We start from the raw sequence: 22,336 nt of genomic DNA, 5'->3' as shown, positions 1-22,336 counted from the left end.
GAACCAAATTGAATTCTAGAACTGAATCATAGTTACCTAAGAACTCAACGGATATATACATACAATGAAATTAAAAATTAGTAAATTAAATTCTAAGGCAGAATAATATGTACATAATGAAACTACTTTTCCCCACTTACTTGTTTTTAGTCTAACTTTTCCCACTGTAAAATTAACTCTGAGTCTCAAGATCATGTCTCACTCACTCTGATTCACTGGTGTCTAGAAGAATTATTTGTACATAGTGGACACTCACTAAATAATAGTATATTAAATATTTGTTCAGAAAAGTTCATCTATCTAATAATTGCCACTGTAATACCTTGTTGGAGTTGGAGTTAGTACTGACTGAATGTGATTAGCTACACTGAATTTTTTTTTTTAATAATTCGTAACCAGTGAAGGAAGGGGGAAAAGGAAATAAAAGATATTGGAACTGGTGAGAAAGAAAAAGAGCTATGGTTATTCAAAGATAATATCAATATGAATGTACAATATCCAAAATAGCCTACATATAAATTGTTATAATCAAAAGGACATAAAATGCTCTAACCAAAGTAAAATTTGGTAAATTTAACATTAAGTATAAGAAATTCTGTTCCACAATAGACATCATCAGACACTATTTACATGCAAAACACCGAATGGGAGAAAATGGTGGTCTAACTAGTAAGGGGTTCATCACCAGAACTCAAGAAAATGATAATAACTTAATAGAAAAATAAGAAAATGATAATAACTTAATAGAAAAGTAATCAAGAGAATTCACAAAATAAAGATACTCAAGTTATCAAGACAGGTATAGAAAAATATTCAAAATCACTTGTGATCAGGACAATCAAATAAATCAAAAGGAAATTCCATAACATCTCCTCCAAGAAGAATATATAGTAAAGAGAAGTCTCATCATCAAATAGTGTTGGAAAAACTCCACAGCCATGTGCAAAAGAATGAACCAGACTGCTATCTCAGGAAAAATACATAGTTACACAAAATATACAAAATGCACAAAAAAATAATTCAAAACAGATAAAGCTTTGGATGTTAAGACCTAAAATTATACAATAAATAGAAGAAAATACGGGCAGAACAACCTGCAACATTGTCATCAGTGGTCTTGTAGGGAAATCAACTACAATGGCAACGGAAACAAAAGCAAAAATAAACAAATGGGACTATATCAAACCAAAAAGCTACTGTGTGATGAATGAAACTATCATTAAAACAAAAGACACTTTAGTGAATAGGAGAAAATATCTGCATATCATACATGCAAAGGGCTAATATTCAAGATTTACAAAGTACAACAAAAAGAAAAGAAAAAGCCCAGTCAATAAATAGAAGAGATAATGTTTCTCCAAAAATTATATACAAACGGTGAACAGATACATGAAAAAAGAAAAACCATCATAACTTATCATTGGGGACAAAAGCACACTGAGATAACAGCTCACACCCATGAGAAAGGTCCCTGTTAAAAAGACCTGAAAACAACAAGTGCTGGCAAAGGTGTGAAGGAAAAGGAACCCTTATGGGATGTTGGTAGGGATGTAGACTGTTCAGTCCCCATGAAAAATGTATGGAGGTTTCCCAAATATTTAAGACAGATCTACCCTGTGATGCAGCAATTCCACTCTCAAGTATCTATCCAAAGAACACAGCAACACTGATTTGAAGGGATATATGCACTCCTATGTTCCTTACAATACTATTGACAATACTCAAGATGTGGAAACACTTAAGTGCTTTTGGGCAGGTGAGTCAATAAAGAAGATGTGTCATATATACACAATGGAATACTACTTAACTGTAAAAAATGATAAAATATTCCCATTTATGACAACAGGTATGGAACTGGAGGGGATGATGCCAAGCAAAGTAAGTCAGAACAAGAAAGACAAAGAGTAGACAATTTTATTCATATGTAGTATAAACAAAACAAAGGAATAGACAAATCTGAGTTAAAAAAAAAAAAACAACTAGAAATTTGACTATAGAATTGAGGCTACCAGAATGGGAGAATGGGGGTTGTGGTTCAAAGGGAGTCCAATGGACTGTGGTGAGGATTACAGTTGCTTTAGTGGTGGGTGTGGTAATGTACATCTAAAGAGGTGTGACCTATAATCCCAAATCATATACAGTGTTGTAATAGAATGACAGAATGACTAGTAAATTCTTTGTCAGGGGCCTCCCCGGTGGCACAGCGGTTGAGTGCTGGGTTGCAAAGATGCTGGCAGCTTCTGCAGCACCGGTTCGATCCCCACCCACATGACGCGCAGACCTCTCCTGCTGCCCGCTGCTCCCCTCAGCAGTGTACTTTGTCAGTCTGCCTGCTCTGCTCTCCACCCTGACTCTGGTGAATTCTCTCACCCTCCGGCACTTCTGACTGTACCCAGTGCTTGTATAAATAAATAAATAAAACTTTAAAAAAAAAAAAAAGAATGGTCTTTGTCACAAGCACTGAACTCTACTGTTATACCACAAAAGCAATCACAGACAACAGGCAAATGAATGGGCATGGCTGTGTCATAAAATAACCTTATTTTTATATTTTTTATAGTAAGGAAGATTTTGTTTTATATTTTTGTTAAGGTAATATTGTTTTATATCACTTCATATGATTCACTAGAGGATCCCGCATCTTTAGGTGTATGTTACCCAAAAATTTTACCTTTAATATTGGTTGCAGAGCAGATTTGAACAGTGAACCATGATCTTTGGACACCAATGTAGATAGCATAAATGTATGTGTTGCTTGTTGCAGTGTAAATTGTTATAATTTATTATTATCATCTTTTAAATTATCCACAGAAATGTGTACAGAAACATGTCCTGAGAGAGAGGTCCAAGAAACAAAGAAATTAACTAAATAAAACAGAAATAAGGTTTTAGACTCTAAAACTAAATTAGTGGTTACTAATTTAGGGAGGTGGGTAAATTGGATAAAAGGATAGAATACATAGTGAAGGGAAGAATTGAGCTTTAATGGTGAAACTTAATGTAGTAATCACAGACGTTGATTTAAAATGATACACACCTGAAGTATATGTCATGCTGCAATGCTACTTTATGAAAAGGTTATACAAAATAAATAACTTAAAAAGAAGGTATTGTTGGTTAGAAAGAAGGAATTGAAATGTCTCAAACACCTAATAACAGCAAAAGGGATACATGTGCGGTAATATATTCACAATGAAATATTTTATAGCATTAAGAGGGAATGCACCTGAATTGACTCAAACACATATAATGTTATTTGAAAAAAAGTAAGCTGTCATCAAAAACCTATCTTTTCTATTAAAAATTTATATAAATGTGTTTAGTAAAACTATAGTGTTTAGTAATGCTTAGTTTATATAAAATTTTAATAAAAACACATAAAAGTCAGGATATTGGTGGAAAGATTGACAGCAGGCATATGGAAGGGTTCTGAGATGATATCTACATTCCATTTCTTGGCCTGGATGGTTTCACCCAAGAATTTGCTTTGTTTTGTGAACATATGCATATTTTATTTCAGTGCTACATTTTAAAGGAAATATAATTTTTAAAATGGGATGTTAGGATTTCCTTTTTCTTTTCTGAATCAGAAAGATATGAGTATCCATATAAGGCTGACTTGAAGAACAACAGACACCCAAATTAGGAAGTTTCCTTCCCTACAAGAATATTGAGTACTGCAGCCTGGGCCAAATTTACAGCAAGCCAAGTATTTTTCTCTTGTGATTATCTCAAGCCAAGTAACAGAATCTTAAATAAAACATTTATAATGCAGTTCATTTTCCCAATTTTTCCATCTTTACTATGCATTTTGTTTAATATTTGGAGGAGTCATTGGTCCCATAAAAAAATTGTTTTGCACCAGTGAACACTGTAGTGCTGCATTTATTTAGCTCAGTTGTTCTTAGCCCTGATTACATATTAAAATCAGCTGGCAACTCAACCAGTCAGCTCCACCCTCTCTCCCCTAGCCCCCCCAAAAAAATATAGTTGAGACTAACTAAATTAGGCTTTCTTAGGGTGTGGCCCAGGCATTTTTAAAGTTTCCCAGGCAATTCCTATATGTGGCAGGTTTGAGAAGAAAACCTGTCTGATGCCCCCCACAGAAGTGTGTATAATTAAGTCAGAAATGTTCATTTTGCCTCAGTGTAGTCAGTCAAAAAATAATTGCTCTGATAAAGGCATATTTATTTCACATAATCTCCAGCTTTCTATCAAATTTGGGAAGAGTTCTTTTTCTAAAGAGTTCTTTTTCAAATTAAAAAAAAAACTTTCTCTTCCTTTGAAAATATGATTTATTCACTCATAAAGAGTAAAATAATCAAAATGATTATAATTCACTGATTCTTGCTAACGATTTCTCATTAATTTGGCTCCAGTATGCTGTTTGAGTTTTCCCAATGACCCCTTCATTTGTCAGAGTAGATTTTATAAAGAAGATATCATTAATTGTACCTAATACTTGCCCAAAGTCTGCTATTCTTTTGATTCTGCCTCCCTTTTCACTAAGAAATCTCCATATATACATTGTACTTAATCAGACAGATACTATGACAGTCAAAGCTTGCCAAGATTTACAGTGTATTTCTGGAAGGCTGTGCTTGCCTGGCCCTTTGTCCCCCACCCTCACTACCCAAATGCTTCTTCTACCCTCTGAACACCTGTGTGGAGCTGTCCTGAGCGCTTTCACCCATATATAAAAGCTAAATAGCAATGATTTCACCCGAACTTAATTTCACTAAAAGGTTTTATGTGTTGCTGCAACTTTCTTTGCAAACATTACAACACTTTTTTTTTTTTTAATGCATCATATAGATCTAGATAATGCCACTTGAACATAGAGGAAGATAATCCAGTAAAGAAGATCCAAGGGTCCCCAAGAAAATTACTTAACTTTTAGGGAAATCAATACCACTAAGTGAGCTGCAACCTGTCCCTAAACAGAGATCTGCCAGGTCTCACAGATTTGAAGCTTAAAGACATCCAAAACCTAAAACAGCAACGCTTTTTAAAATGAAGTCAAAAGAAAAGCTGCTTTCCAGAAATTGAAAACAACCTACCAGGATAATTTTTTAACAGTTTCCCCTCAAGAGCTCAGCAAATACTAAGTGACACAGACTTAAAAGCCCATTCTATCAGCCTTTTTACTTTTTCTGTGCTTCGTATATCAGATGAATCAACTAGTAGACTTGAATGACTTTTCCATTCTATTTATTACCAACTAGAGCATCCTAATTCATTCAAAACATCACACTTAAATCTGCAGTTTTAAAATGCTCCTATAAGCCATTTCTTCATTGTACTGCCTTTAATGTTCAGAATACACTTACTTGTTCAAAACACTGTTAAGGCTTTCCTAAGACCAAGAGTGAAGTACAGACACTTGAGATACAAATATGAGTATGCAAAGCAGGTCTCAATAAACTCACCCCAACTTACTGTCCACACAGTCTTTCATTCTAAGCTTATCACACCCTCTATCCATCTACTTGTCTGATTTTTGCTTACCTACCTCAGGTTTTTCCATTTTGGGGCCTTTTTCAAATCTTCCCTTCAGCTCAGTCTATTTAGTTCTCACTCTAAGGTGGTCTTTTGATGGAAACAAAATGGAGACCAACATTCAAGAGAATCACTTGGAATTTAAATACTGTGAATTGGACTCAGGTATCTTCAATTTAAAGCAATTCCCCGGGTTAATTTAAAGCACAATACATTCTGAGAATGTAGCTTGAACACTTCAGGTCTTTCTTCTTTCAATGAAGTTAGTAGAAGTTAAAAAATAAGATAATAATAAAGAGTATTTAAATTCTGACTCTACATTTTAAAAACAGTTTGACTTTGAGAAATCTTCCTGAACCACGTTTCCTGGTTTGAAAGGGAGATAATAACACCTGTCTATCTGACATGCTTGTTTTATGAATCAGTGGAAAATTTTCCATGAGAAAACAATTTGAAATGTATACAATGTGAGGTTTTCAATTCTTCCCAAACCTCCACCCTCCCAATTTCAGTACCCAGCCTACTTTTATTTAACATATTAATTCAAATTCTTGGATATTAATTCAAATTCTTGGATTAATTCAAATTCTTGGATGTAAAGCTGGTCACAAAGAATAACCTTTTTTTGTCTCAGTATTTCAATCCACAAAATAAGAATAAAAGCAGTATTTATTATTAAATGAAACAAAGCACCTAAAACAATGGAGATAATGCCATAGCTATTATCAAGAGTCATTATCACTGTTGCTCTTAGAAATTATTATTGATAAGCAGTGAATAATGTCTAGATTAACTTTTACCATTAAGTTCTTTAGAAAAAAAGAATTATCATTAATTGTTGACAAGTTACAATTATATTTATTTATATTATTTAAATTATAATGCATTTTATCCAAACTCTTCCTAAGTTAATTCTTAAACAAAATTTCAAAGGAAGAACACAATATTGTAAATGTGAAAACCAACTTAGTTTTCTTTATTCCACTAATTTAGAATTATATTGAGAAATACAATATGTAATTATCACAGAGACGTGAATAAAAAGACCCACATTTATTTTCTGAAAACTCTTGACAGTATCAACATACTGTTAATAATATGATCAGCTATTTCTAATCTAGATAGGGAATGGCATTAATCTATAATGCATTTCAGTATTTTTACCACAACTTGTAAAATAATGAAGTTCAAATGTTGTTATGGCAACTAATACTTGCAGTCATGCTTGACTGCCTTAAAGAATCTGGGTGACTTTACAGTGGTGTGGTGTGGTGTGGTGTGGTGGCATGCATCTGAAGAAATATGAACCTATACCTCTGAATCATATACAGTGTGGAAACCAATGTCACCTCAATAAAAATAAGTTAAATAAAAAATAACTTTTTAAAAATTAAATTTCTTTTTATGTAACATTTACGTCATTGTGAGAATGCCACCATTGATCCTGTCCCTGAGGGAAGCAACTTTCTAAATTATCTCTGATTCCTCATTCTCCTCCCACATACAATTCTAACTCAACAGTTCTAATAGCTATTCTTCCTTTTCATTTCTGAAAATTTGTAAAGACCTCTGGCCTGAATCACTGACATATTCCATCTCAGCAGCTCCGCTTCTAAACCTTCTCTCATCTCATTAAATCAATATGACATGACTAAAATCAAATTTCTGATTCACTATTCTATTTTATTAAAATTATTCCCCTTAAATCTCTCCACTAGTCAGCCAACACCCTTTCATCAAATTCAGGTAACAAGCCTTTTCCAACCTCATTGCATTTCATTACAAAATCATATTTCTCCAGTATCTTTTTTATTCTCAGCCCTTTCTTTGCTCTAGAACATATTCTTTATATTTGTGTTTTATCATTTTTTCTCATGTTTCATTCTATCATTTGCAATTTATATTGCATGTTCCTCTTGACCCTAAATGGCACACAGTGTATCTATTACAAACTACTGTGAGATATATATTGTTTTCTTTAGAATGGTAAAGTTCCTCTAACCTCCTTGGTTTAATTCCTTAAAGTTCTAGAGAGCAAAACAGTAGTGCCTTCTTACTGAACTGGGCCATGTGGAAATGTATAGAAGACAAACTACCATAGACTCCAGTTAGAATGTAAGCTCCTGTAGGCAATTTAGTCTATTTTGTTCATTGCTATACCCTGAGAGCCTAGAGATTCAGCCAATAAATATTTTTTTTTTAATTTTTTATTTATTTATTTTTTTTAAATATTAAATTTTATTTTTATTTTCCCATACAATTGCAAACGCCCCATTCTGACCCCAATCCTTCCCCTCCCGCCCCCCGCCCCCAAAAAGTGTCTCTGGTTCATAGTTTTTTGTTGATTTTGATTTTCACTTTCTTATATTCATTTTCCTGGTCCCTTATTTAAGTTTTCTAGATTCCTGCTATGAGTGAGACCATCCGGTATTTTTCTTTTTCTTTTTGGCTTATTTCGCTGAGCATGATCCCTTCCAGTGCCATCCATGTTGCTGCAAATTGCATGTGTTTATCTTTTTTGAATGCTGAGTAATATTCCATGGTATATATGTACCACATCTTCTTGATCCAGTCATCTATTTTTGGGCATTTGGGTTGTTTCCAAAGCTTAGCTATTGTAAACAGTGCTGCTATAAACATAGGAGTGCAGGTGCTCTTTGGAATTGATGTTTCTGTGTCCTTTGGGTAAATACCTAGGAGTGGAATTGCTGGATCATATGGAAGCTCTATGTTTAGTAGGTCCAGAAATCTCCACACAGCTCTCCATAGTGGTTGGACCAGTTTGCACTCCCACCAAGAGTGCACAAGAGTTCCTTTTTCTCCACATCCTCGCCAACATTTGTTGTTGCTAGTTTTTTTAATATGTGCCATTCTCACTGGTGTGAGATGGTATCTCATGGTAGTTTTGATTTGCATTTCCCTGATGACAAGTGATGTTGAACATTTTTTCATATGTCTGTTGGCCATTTGCATTTCCTCTTCAGAGAAGTTTCTTTTTAGCTCTTCTGCCCATTTTTTGACTGGATTATTTTCTTTGTTGTTGCTGAGTCTCATCAGCTCTTTGCAGATTTTGTGATCAGTCCTTTATCATTAGTGTTGGGTGCAAAAATGTTCTCCCAGTTGGTGGGGTTTCTCTTTGTTTTGTTATTGTCTCTTTTGCTGTGCAGAAGCTCTTTAATTTGATGTAGTCCCAGCTGTTTATCTTTCTCTTCACTATCACTGCTTTGGGTGATGTGTCTGTAAAGATGTCTTTGATGTGCAAATCCCGTAGTGTTTCGCCTATATGTCCTTCTATGTATTTTATGGTTCCAGGTCTTATGTCTAGTTCTTTAATCCATTTTGAGTTGATTTTTGTGTATGGTGTGAGGTAGTGGTCAAGCTTCATTCTTTTGCATGTAGCGACCCAGTTTTCCCAGCACCATTTATTGAACAAACTTTCTTTGCTCCAATGCATAGTCTTTGCTCCTTTGTCAAAGATTAGTTGACCATAAATCTGTGGGTTTATTCTGGATTTTCTATTCGATTCCATTGGTCTGTATGTCTGTTCTTGTTCCAATACCATGCAGTTTTGATGATTATGGCTTTGTAGTATAGTTTGAAGTCTGGGAGTGTGATGCCTCCATTTCCTTCTTTTTTTTTCAGTAGAGCTTTGGCTATTCGGGGTTTTTGGTGATTCCATATGAATTTCATCAATAATTGTTCTATTTCTTTGAAGAATGACATTAAGATTTTGATTGGAATAGCATTGAATCTGTATATTGCTTTTGGTAGGATGGCCATTTTAATAACGTTTATTCTTCCAATCCATGAGCAGGGGATGTCTTTCCATTTCTTTGTGTCTTCTTCTATTTCTTTTAACAGTGTTTTATAGTTTTCTTTGTATAGGTCCTTTACCTCTTTTGTTAGATTTATTCCCAAATATTTGATTTTTTTGTTTCGATAATAAAAGGGGTGGTTTTTTTGATTTCTTCTTCTTCAGATTTATTGTTTGTGTATAGGAAGGGTACTGACTTTTGCATGTTGATTTTGTATCCTCCCACTTTACTGAACTGATTGATGAGTTGAATTAGTTTTTCTGTGGAGTTTTTGGGGTTCTCTATGTATATTATCATATCATCTGCAAATAGTGATAGTTTGACTTCTTCTTTTCCTATTTGGATTCCTTGGATGTCTTTCTCTTGTCTTATTGCTCTGGCTAGGACTTCCAGTATTATATTGAAAAGCAGTGGTGAGAGTGGACATCCTTGTCTTGTTCCAGATCTTAATGGAATTGCTTTCAGCTTTTCACCATTGAGAATGATACTGGCTGTTGGCTTGTCATAGATGGCCTTTATGATGTTGAGGTATGTTCCTTGTATCCCAAGAATTTCAAGGGCTTTTATCATGAATGGGTGTTGCACTTTGTCGAAAGCTTTCTCAGCATCTATTGATATTATCATATGGTTTTTATATTTCTTTTTGTTGATGTGTTGGATAACGTTGATTGATTTTCGGATGTTAAACCATCCTTGTGCCCCTGGAATGAATCCAACTTGGTCATGGTGAATTATCTTATGGATACATTGTTGGATTCTGATAGCTAAAATTTTATTGAGGATTTTTGCATCAGTGTTCATTAGGGAGATTGGCCTATAGTTTTCCTTTTTTGTGTTGTCCTTATTCGGTTTTGGTATTAGTGTAATATTGGCTTCATAGAATGTGTTTGGTATTGTCCCTTCCTTCTCAATTTTTTGGAAGAGTTTGTGAAGGATAGGCACTAATTCGTCTCTGAATGTTTGGTAGAATTCATTTGTAAATCCATCAGGTCCTGGGCTTTTGTTTTGGGGAGGTTTTTAATTACCATTTCAATTTTGCTGCTTGTAATTGGTCTGTTTAGGTGTTCTATTTCTTCTTTATCTAGCTTTGGGTGATTGTAGAGTTGTAGGAATTTGTCCATCTCCTCTAGATTGTTGAACTTGTTTCCATATAACTGTTCATAGTAGTTACTGATTATTCTTCTGATTTCTGCTGTGTCCGTTGTGATTTCTCCTCTTTCATTTATGATTCTGTGTATTTGTGCTTTCTCCCTTTTTTCCTTTGTGAGCCTGGCTAGGGGTTTGTCTATTTTATTTATTTTTTCAAAGAACCAGCTCTTGGTTTCATTGATCTTTTGGATTGTTTTTTTAGTTTCAATTTCATTTATTTCTGCTTTGGTTTTTATTATTTCTTTTCTTCTACTGGTTCTGGGGTTTTTTTGTTGTTCTTTTTCTAGATCTTTGAGCTTCGAGATTAGGTTGTTTCTTTGAGTTCTTTCTTGTTTTTTGATGTGAGCTTCTATTGCTATATATTTTCCTCTTATTACTGCTTTTGCTGCATCCCATACATTTAGGATATTGGTGTCCTCCTTGTCATTCAATTCAAAGAATTTTTAATTTCTTCTTTGATCTCCTCGTTAGTCCAGTGGTCTTCCAGTAGTGTGGCTTTTAATCTCCATGAGGATAGTTCCTTGCCTTCTTTTTATGATTTATTTCTAGTTTGATGCCTTCGTGGTCAGAAAAGATGGTTGGTATGATTTCAATCTTGGTGTATCTGTTGATGTTTGTCTTGTGCCCCAGTATGTGATCGATCCTGGAGAATGATCCGTGCGCGCTTGAGAAAAATGTGTACTCCGTTTTTTTTGGGTTTAGTGTTCTATAGATGTCTGTTAAGCCCAAATGCTCTAGGTCCTTATTTAGAGCTTTAGTTTCTTTACTTATTTTTTGTCTTGTTGATCTATCCATTGTTGATAGTGGTGTGTTGAAGTCTCCCACTACATATGTGTTTTCTCTGATGTCTGTTTTCAGAGAGGACAACAGTTGTCTGATATATTTTGGTGCTCTTTCGTTTGGTGAGTATATGTTAATGAGTGTTATTTCTTCTTGAAGTATTGTCCCCTTAATCATAATGTAGTGACCATTGGGGTCTCTTTTTATTTTTTTGAGTTTGAAGTCTGTTTTATCTGATATAAGTATAGCTGTTCCTGCTTTCTTTTTTGGCCCATTTGCTTGTAGGATTGTTTTCCATCCTTTGACTTTGAGCCTATTTTTATCTTTTGTAGCTAAATGTGTTTCCTGGAGACAGCAAAAGGTTGGGTTTTGTTTCTTAATCCAGGCTGCAACTCTGTGTCTTTTTATTGAAGAGTTTAGTCCATTTACATTTAGAGTTAATATTGATATGTTAGCATCTGTATTTGCCATTATGTTTGTCTTTCCTTTGATTTTATTTATTTATTCTTTTAATAACTTTTTTTTTTTTTTGGTCTTCTTTCGTTGTTATTCGTCCCTCTGAGTTCTGGCTTTAGGATTCCTTGTAGTATTTTTTGGAGTGGGGGTTTAGTCGCAATGAAATTCCGGAGTTTCTCTTTGTCTGGGAAGGTCCATATTCTTTCTTCATGGAGGAAAGAGAGCTTTGCGGGATAGAGTATTCTTGGTTGGCATCTGTTTTCTTGGAGTCTGTTGACTATGTCCCTCCACTCTCTCCTTGCCCGTAGTGTTTCTTCAGAGAAGTCTGATGTCAGCCTGATTGGTTTTCCTTTGAATGTTATCTGTTTCTTCCCTCTTGTCAGCTTCATTATTTTTTCCTTGTCCTGGATTCTTGGGAGCTTTACTATTATGTGTCTTGCTGTGTTTTTCCTTTCGTCGTGGAAGTTTGGTGTTCTTCTTGCTTCTTGTATATCAATTTTCAGCTCCTTCTTCTCATTTGGGAAGTTCTCTTCAATTATATCCATGAATATTTTCTCTGTTCCTACATCTCTCTCCTCTCCTTCTGGAATTCCTATAACTCTTATTTTCCTTCCTCATGGAGTCAGATAGTTCCCGAAGTCTTTCTTCATTCTTTTTCCTTCGTACTTCTCTTTCCTTTTCTGTTTTGGTTCTTTTTATTTCTGTGTCTTCAAGATTACTTATTCGTTCTTCCATTTCATCTATTCTGCTTTCATTGCTTTTCCCAGAGTTCTTCAGTTCTTCCATTAATTCTTTGATCTCCTGCATTTCTCTTACTTCCCTCTTTAGGGACTCAATTTCCTTCTTCTGATCTATCACTTTTTTAATCATGGCAATTTTAAATTCTCTTTCTGGAAGGCTCAGAAGTTCTTCCAAGTTGCTGTCGTTGCAATCTGGTGAGTGGTTTTCTTTTTGTGGTGTGCTTCTTTCCTGAGGAGTTTTTAGGTTGCGTGTGGTTCTTCTACTCCCTACTGTCTGTTTTCTAATTTGTCGTATGCGTTGGGACACTGTGTTGCTCGGACTGACTGGCATCTTGGGTGAACTTCTCCGCTCCCCTCTGGCTCTTCCAGGAGCCATCTCTGTCTTCTGGGGGAGCTTTCTGCTGGTTTTAGGCAGTTTTTACTGAAGAAATGCCCTGTTCTCAAATGGCGAAGCGGGATGCAGTCCCTGCGCCTCCGGTTTCAGGCACACTCTTCTGCGCACCCGGTCTGCCCCGGACGTGGGTGCCTGCTCCCTCTGTGGGCTCAGACTGCTGGTCGGAAGGGGCCTGGCGTGGAATAACTTCCCGGCTGGCCACTGGGTCCTCCAGAAACCTTCTGCCCTTTTCAAGCAGTCTTAAGAAATGTCCTGTTTTATAGGGTGTTAGTGACTTTTTTTTCCTGGTTGCTAGGTGGCGCCAGAGATCTCTCCTATTGTCCTTGGGGGCTGTTTTTCGCCTCCCCCACCCCGTGGGACAGAGAACAGAGCGGAATGGTAGGGTACACCTCAACAGCTTTGGGGTGCTGTGTCTGCCTTGTGCCCCATCGTTGTGGAGAACCCACGCCCCGAATTTTCGTGCCCCGGGTCTCAGTTCAAAGCCCTCAGTTCCAGGACGCGGGCTGTAGCCCAGTTCAGTGGCGCGGGAATGGCGCCTTTTGCACAGCTCCCGTGCCTGGGCGCCTGGTTCCTGCTCACTCAGGGAGGGACCTTCACCTCAGTGAGGACCTCCGCGCGTCTCCCCGCAAGCCTAGGTCGTCTCCCCACAAGCCTAGGTCGCAGGCGCGGGGACCTGGGCAGCCGCGATCCAGGTCTGCACTTGCTTTTCAAGCGCGCCGCTTTTCCGCGCAAGCTTACTGGCAGCCCGGGCTGTGTGCGCGTCTCCGGGGGTCTTTGTTCTTCTCTAATGGCGCCCGGAGCCGTTCGCTCACCGCCGCGGCGGATCCTGCAGGGTTCGCCTCAGCTCCCGTTCACGGGGTGTGGTGGCTGCAATAGTTCCTTTCCACGCACAGTCCCGCTTGCTGCCTCGTTTGTTTTTGTGGGCCGTTTTGGTTTGTTCCAATAAATATTTTTGAAACACAGCATGTATAAAGCAACAAGTGTATTCTCACAAGATTAGTCCATATTCATTATACAGAGATCGGTACAGAACATGTGACAATATTTTTACCATGACAAGAGGGGTCTCCGGGATCTCCCTTACAAGGACTAGTCCCATTGCTCAGGTTCTGCCTTCACGAATAATTAAATCCCATGGTCCATACCTCCAAGTGTCTTCACTAGGGACTAAATTTAAACATAGGAATTTTGGAGGGATACATCTTAGTTTCAGAGATGTTTAATTTTACATTTCTATATTTCATGTGCCAAATATTGGCTGTGGCCAAGATATTTATCTAAGGTCTCCATGATATTTATTTGAGGTCTCCATGAGCATCATAATTTCATTAACTACATATCAGTTCTCCTGAGTCTCCCATCTGCTAACTGCAGATCTTGGAACTTAAATATCTATAATCAAACATGCCAATTCCTTATAATAAATCTCTTTTTGGATGGATGGACAGATAGAGATATAGATGTAACTATAGATAAACAGGAAAAGATATAGCTCTTTGAGTTTTCTCTTTTAGTTCATTGTTTACTTATAGGAACATCTTAGACCTGAGACTTAACAAGCATAGACTTCAGTTCCTTCTCTGCTAGCTAGAAAAAAAACTTAGTCTACTGAATTTACCTTTGTTGGCCTCATTTCCTATTTTATAAAGTGGGCAAATAATATCTGCCTTCCAGGTATATGGCAAGAATTAAATGAAATAATGCACAGAACTCTCACTGGGTGGCATATAATGGGCACATTAAAAATGGTCCTAACTGTTATTATACAGCTATTCCGTAGAGTCATTATGTGTGTGCGATTAACACTGGATCAGGGGTAGAAACTAAAGGAGTGACTTGCTGGGTGTAGGGTGTTTGGAGTGCAATGCAGTTTGGGGCTTGACTTGGCTCTAGTATCTGTTAGTATCTGGTATTTCATTATGATTTATTCTTTTACTGACTTGTAGCAATAAAATTCTTTTCAGCACTATTAAGTTTTGTATTTGAATTTTAGCAATACACTGAATAACTTTTTTATCTCAATTTTATAAAGAATCTATAATTTTAGAAAGGAAAATGACTTGTCCATTAGGTGTAACTTAGATTAGAAACCAGATTTGATTCTAGAATTTTTCTGATGCTAATTGTAGATTTAGAATCTTCTAATCTGAGACCCACAGTCTTGTTAAAATATACATATCACTTATGAGAGATTACATGGTATATTTCCAAAAAGAAATATTCTATAAATGAAATGAAATGAAGAATTATTCTCATCAACTCAGAGTTGCATCCTGCATATTGCACTTTTATGTAGCAGTGTAGCAGAGAGGTTTATGAATGTCTGTGTTATAAGGACAAGTGTATGTTAATTTCATATGCCTAATTTCTATTTTTTTAAATATTTATTTACTTATACACACAGAACTGGGGTACAGGCCAGAGGTGTGGGGGGTAAGAGCATTCACCAGAGACAGAGTGGGGAACAGAACAGGCAGATTGACTGAAACACACTGCTGAGGGGAGTAGCAGGTGAGTCAGGAGAGGTCTGCTGTGCCATGTGGGTAGCTGAAGTGGCTGCGAATAGCTTCACAGGCTATATTTTAACCCCTTATGCCAGCAGGGAGGCCCTGACTAATTTCTATTGCTCAAGTGAGGGAGTCAAAGTGAGACTGGATTTCCATACTGTTAGCTCCAAAGATACTCTACTGTCACAACTGTTTACAAATTCTTGGTTTTATTTACTTAATTGGAAACCTGACAGAGCAAGATCCAAAAGAAAAGGAACACAGATCCAACTTTTTAGGGCATGGAGAATTAAGGAAAAACTAGGAGCATAGCATCCTTACTAGGTGACTAACAAGAACAGAGAACCTATTTTGCATGAGATAAGACCTTCAGTCTTCCACTGAGTAATTTTAAAATTCTGCTAAGTTTCTGTCATTTCTCTCCAATGGAGCATCTTTTAAAGTGTTCTACTTTTCAAAAATCAATAGAAGGAAGAATTGCATTCTCTTCTATCATAAATATATCATTTCCATGTGATTGGAACAAAGCCATGAAAAAACCAACTGGAGTAAGCTTGCTTTGACAGTTTTTCAAGTGGTAACTGCTATAATCAAGCACAACCCTGACCTCTTCAGCTCAGGGCAAAAGAAGTATTTTTCACTATGGCCTCTGCTGGAAAAGCCCTCTCCTGATCTTTCTAGAACTAAAAAATCAATCTCCACTTCACTTATGATTTGTACAGCCTTCAGGGTCACTTTTGGTCAATTTATTCTTCTGTGTTTATAGCTAAGAAGTAAAGGAGGAATCAAAAAACATCACAAAAGGTATTCATTTATTAATTTAGCAAATAATTGTTGAGAATTTACTATGTAGACAGCATTATATTAGGTGTTGGACACTATGTTGTAAAGTGAAGGGGACCTCACAAAGTTTATAGTCTATATGAACTATAATTCTAAGAATTCAGGTGCCCCGAATGAAGTCTAATTATTTAAAAATTAATTAGAAATCAAAAAAGATCCTGAAGTGCATTTTTAAGTTTTTAAAATACTTTAAATTCTAAAAAAAAAAAAAAAAGATGCGATAGTGAAGTAACAAAAAAACACAGATACCATTCAGACACACTGCCCTGAGTTAAGACCGCACAAAAAAGTACAGATGTTCAATGAACTTACTGTATCCAGTCAATTGGCTGTTTGACACCAATGAATCAGATAGACTTTATTTTACCAGTAGAGTCTAGTTTCATAGAAAAAAAAATCACAAATGTTGGATTGCTAAACGGAAAGTAATAACCAACAAAATTCATTAAAATCTCTCTCTGACTTAGATGGTGGAAAGGATAGCAGGTTGGGGATAAGGATGTTGATCAAAGGGTTCATAAAATCACAAGTTTAAGTTTTGGCCATAATCTGTGCAGCACCCAAAGTAATCTATTAAAAAAAGACTCAATATTTTTCTTCCTCTGGGAATACTGAGTTGAAACTAAGAACTCTGAATCCTAGAAGACAACTTGAAAAATTATGTTTTTTTTTAATTATAAATTTTATTTTTATATTCCCTATACAATTGCAACCCCCTTATTTTGACCCCAATCCCTCCCCTCCCGCCCCCTACCCCCCATAGAGTATCTCTGGTTCATAGTTTTTTGTTGATTTTGATTTTGAAAAATTATGTTTCAAGTTAGACTATGTAGTCACTGAGGGAGTGACTCAATGGTGAGTTCTCTTGAATTTGAAGAGACAAGGAAGCAGAAGTGATTTCAGAGTCTATTGTTCTGCAAAGACATATGCTCCCAAGTGTTAAAGAGCTCCCTTGTTCACTGAGCAAATATTTATTGAGTAGCTACTCTATGTCAGGCCCTGGTAAACAAGACAGGCACAGTCCTGGACTTTAAAAGGTCACGTCATTCCAAATTGCCATTGACAGATTTAAAAAACAAAAGGCCAAAAGGACAGAATGATTACAGATACCAGCTAACCCTTTTGCCCACACGTATAAACACCACCTCATCAGCACACAGGTCTATTTGTGTGACAAGAATAATTTTTAGAACATTAACCCTTATTGCAGTCTGCATCTAAGCTGGAGTTTTAATTGATACTACTTAGTTATTGCAAAGGAGTTCTTTATTTCATGGAAACCAGGGAAAGAAAGTGAAAATTTTTCTCAAAATTATTATAATAACTGAGAAGAATTTTTAATGAAATACCCCTAAATTTCTACTCATGTATATCCAACTTTGGGGTTGTGATATAAAATATGGAGCAGGTTTCCAAAAATCTCCATCTGCAGATGGTGTCTCTTCTGTATGGAACAGAGAAGCCAGATCTACTGTTTAGATATCATATGAAAAAATAACAAGTCAGCCTTCTACTTAGTTCGTGTTTCTCAGGCAGAATAATGTTCTGACTCAGTTAACTTGTCTTCAAGGCTGATCTACAGTCTGTTTGCTCCAACTTGCCTAAGTGTTAGAATTTTGAAATACTTCTAGTTAGGATAGTACTGGTCCAAGCTCCCTGAGTGCTGCCCCTCTGTCCTGATTCCTAAGGGGCCTTCTCCCACTCCTTCTCAAGACCCCACAACTATAATTTTACACTTTGCACAACAAAGGGTTCCTGGGATCTTACTTCCTTTGCTCCTCTTGTCTTCAGTTCTGACTCTTCTGCGTTCAAGCCATATCATTAGTATGCGTTTTGAATATTAACCCTATCTCAAGTAAGGAAAAATCATTAAAATCTCTTTCTTCAGCCTGAGGTTAAAAAAGTTAATGAAAGGTAATCTCCTACCCATTCAGGTATGAGTATTTTTTTAAAGATTTGTTTATTTATTTATTTATACAAGAACTGGGGTGCAGGCCAGAGGTGCAGGGGGTGAAAGGATTCACCAGAGACAGAGTGGGGAACAGAACAGGCAGACTGACTGAAATACACAGCTGAGGGGAGCAGTGGATGAGACAGGAGAGTTCTGCTGTGCCATGTGGGTTAGCTCCCTGCCTGGAGATAGGAGATCGAACATGGAACTAGTGCTGCAGTGGCTGTGGATTCCTTCACAGTGCTGTGGCTTAACCCCTTATGCGACCAGGGAGGTCCTCAGCTATGAGTTTTTGATATGACTGCTTTTAGGGGACAGAACTAGAGTAAAAACTTTGCAATGGTAGCACAGATATAAAAACATTATACATTTTCAGAGCTTTGGGGTATTTTCTAGGTCTATTGCAGTTGACCCTATATCCATCCTTCAGGCTGAGGTTGTCAGCATAAGCCAAGCCTTCAAATGTCTTCAGGGAGTGAGAGATGGAGGCCCACATGCAGTTTGTGTGTGGTCCAAGAATATTTGTTACTATGACTTCTCTGTATAAATATCTACCTATGAGAATTTCTACTTTAGGAACAAAAATGAAGTGCCAACAGAATCCAAAAACACACTGGAATGGGTGCATTGCAAGCAACTAGTACCATGGCCATTATTTTCCCCTTTTCTGACATGCCAATAACGTGGACTTTAATTTTCCTTGTTAGGTTTTCTGGTTCAAAAGCACTTAAGTCAGTTTAACTATATTACTTGCTTCAAATTCATAGACACATACACACACACACACACACAAACAGAGGGTAACTAAGAGAGAGAGAAATTGGATGTAATGAATTTAATCCATTGCCAAAAATAGTAGAATCATTCTATATCTTCCACTTTCCTAACGCTGACTTGTGAGAATGTGAGGTGGTCTCTTTCCTCAGGGTTTCTGGGAATAAGTCAACTAAGCCATGTTAACATTATACTGTCCCTCTACAGACAACATATTTGCACTTGAATTTATTTAGTGATATTTAGTAAATTCCATTAAGTGCCCAGCACTAATGCAAGAAAAGACAGTAAATAAATATAAAATATAAACTCAATTCAGCAGAGCATTAGAGAATATTAGTGGCTTTGTTGAAGTAAAGCTTTTCATTACCTAAAAATTATTTCTGTCTTGGAAATAGGAAGAGCTATTTGAGTTCAAGGAAAGAAAGTTTCAAGTGTACAGAGTTAGTGGGAAAAGTAGTGGAGAAGGTTAGAGTGATTTATTTATCATTGATTCTCATTACTTGTGGTAGTTAAGTTCTAGAGTCTGCAAACACTAAGTTAGAGAGTACTGAATCATTTCCTACAGGAAAACCAGGGTTAGTTTTCTGTGAGCCATTGCTCACAAAATTTTCATCAACTTATCAATACATAATCTTGTTTTATATCTGCTCCTATTTAAAAACATTGTATCATATATAATAATATAATATTTCATGCACACACATATTCCTTAGCATTGAACTTAAGGCCAACAACTCTTCGACTCATGCCTGAAGGAATCTTATCTAAAACATGTATTTTCTTTATAAGGCACATCACACCACCTTCCTGCACTTAGGAACGCTGGTCAGCACTACACCACTGTGCCTCAGAGCCATTTTAGCCAGCAAAATCACCAATAAAGAACACACAAATGCAGAAAATGTGGAACTAAATAGACTATGAAAAGGACATTCGTTGATAATATGACAGCTGAAACAAGAAGGCAGAGTCTTGCTAAGCCTTAGCTAATAGCATGTGTTCTTGGTGACAAATTTTTCACTGCTCTGTACATGCCCATGAAGAGACGTGATAACATTCCACTGATTTTTGGAGTTATAAAATAATTTTAGCAAGTAGGCAAATTTGAAAATATGGAACCCACTAATAATTAAGATTGTATCTATAAAGGGAAGCAGGCTGTCTTCATTAAAAATAACCTGGGAGATGGAGAGCAGTGCAGCAATATCAACATTTGTGAGGAGGTAGGCATGTTGCGGTAGATTAGTGCTTTTCAAAGTATGGTACCTGAGCCAAGAACATCAGCAAAACCATGAGGCTTGTAGAAATGCAAATGCAAATTCTTGGGCTCTATCTGAAACCTGCTAAGTCAAAAACACTGGGGAAGGGACTCAGCAATTCCTGTTTTAACAATCCTCCAGGCGAGTGTGATATTAAGTACCGCCACTGCGGATGATTCTAGCTGAAAGAGTAATAACACAAAATAGGGACAGGTAGGATATAATAAAATCTGTTGTGTCCTGATGGCCAAGTCATTGAAACTGGTTTTTATCTAACAGTAATAAGAGGTTGAACCGTTTTTGCTTTTGTTTTACAGAAGGAAAATAAGTCTGCAGAGTTGAAAATAAAGGTTAAATAAAAGCTGGAAGCAGTCCCGATCTAGAGTAATGACCCACAAGTAGTATGTTTCAACCCCTGTACTACTGACATTTTGGATTGGAAATTTTGTGTTATTAGGGGCTGTTCTATTCCTTGTAGACATATTTAGCAGCATCCCAGGACTCTACCCGTTAGATGTTAATAGTAACTCCCATTGATTGTGACAATCAAAATTGTCTCCAGTTATTACCAAATGAGCCCTTGGAGGCAAAACTGTCCCTGATTGAGAACCACTGACCTAGAGCAGTGCTGTTTTTAATCTCTTTATTAACTTATTCAGCTTAATTCAGCCAGCAATTGCTAAAAATCATTTAGGGCTGGAGGTAGTGATACAGTTTATGTTCAAATTTCTTTGAGATCCTAAATCTTAGAAAGCAAACAATGCATCTTTAAAAGATCAGAAATAAATATTCTTATTCTGACTTTATATAGATTAAGCCATCAATCTGTAGATATAGTTAGAGGCACTCTGGATGTCAGAAAAATCCAATTTCGTAACCACAGAGAATCCAAAAATGTGAGACTGGAATTTTGCTACTGATACACTTTGGATTTTGTGTGGTCTGTTCTGTTATTTCAAGCTTCACCTATTGCTTTTCATCACTAAACACAAAGCAATGGGCAAATAGGATGAGGGGATATCAGTCAGGCACTAGCACACTATTCTTTTGCCTTTTGTTCTGATGCTTTGTTTAAATTAGTAGGGGCAGTTGCTAAATATTCTGAGCCAGTTTACTTAATGTAGTATGTATCATGCAAAGGTGCAAGGGAAACCTTACATATACTCTGTAAGAATCTAAGTGATTGAACAAAATTTTAACTGAACCAAAACATCATTTCATAAAATGGAATACTGAAGATTCAAGAATACACTGTGAAATCTAAGTTAAAATATGTATTATATATGTGTATATACATATACATATGCACATGAATATACACATTCCATCTGTATATATATCAAAAGGCAGATTTTAACAAGATTTCTATAAACATGGAGCATAAACATGAGAAATAGTTGAGAGCAGGTCTTGATCTCTCAACAGAATTATATATACATAGTGTGAATATATAATTTATTATTTAAGCTGGGGAATTTTTATTTATTTATTTATTTATTTATGAAAGCACTGGGTACAGTCTGAAGTGCGGGAAGGTGAGAGAATTCACCAGAGCCAGAGCGGGGAACAGAGCAGACAGACTGATGAAGTACACTGCTGAGGGGAGCAGCGGGTGGCAGGAGAGGTCTGTGGTGGCCGGGGATCGAACCGGTGCTGCAGAGGCTGCGGGCAGCTTCGCAACCCAGCGCTCAACCGCTGCGCCACTGGGGAGGCCCAAGCTGGGGAATTTTTCATAATAAATTATAACAGAATAAGAAAGGAAGATCAAGACTGACTATAAATAAGACTTTATGATACTTTTTGTTATAGAGAATTAAAAATTCAAATTCACAGTTCCAGGAGATACTGATTCAGTGAGTCTACCCACAAGCCTGGGATTTAAAAGATCTAAATGTGGCCACAACCCTGCATTGCTGGGACAGACTGGCTGCCCTGGTAGAGAGCAACACTAGAGAGAAGCAGCCTCACAACTGGTCAATAAGCAGCAGCAAGGAATTGTGAGAGGGCTAGCAGTGTCTTAGGGCTCCTATTACTCATTTCACAGCTTCCCACAGCTCCTCTTCCATTTCCCTGATATGCTCAGTCCTGCTGATGGCCTGGCCGTACAACAGCCTTTAAAAATGTCCGCCCGAACCATTCCCACCTCCTCGCTGACTATGAGAGAAT

The 22,336-nt window shown here is 36.7% G+C and overlaps 1 protein-coding gene across 6 annotated transcripts in view; it reads right to left on the bottom strand.

Annotated features, from left to right (window-relative positions):
- The window catches only part of NKAIN2 (sodium/potassium transporting ATPase interacting 2), an 899,800-nt gene that overhangs the window by 370,552 nt on the left and 506,912 nt on the right, over window positions 1–22,336 (bottom strand). The gene's annotated exons all lie outside the window — the stretch shown is intronic.

Source organism: Talpa occidentalis, unplaced genomic scaffold (genome assembly GCF_014898055.3).
Source record: "Talpa occidentalis isolate TD23 unplaced genomic scaffold, MPIMG_talOcc4v2.1 talOcc4.2, whole genome shotgun sequence".
NCBI classification, from domain to species: Eukaryota; Metazoa; Chordata; class Mammalia; order Eulipotyphla; family Talpidae; genus Talpa; species Talpa occidentalis.
This window is presented reverse-complemented; position numbering and strand designations above follow the sequence as displayed.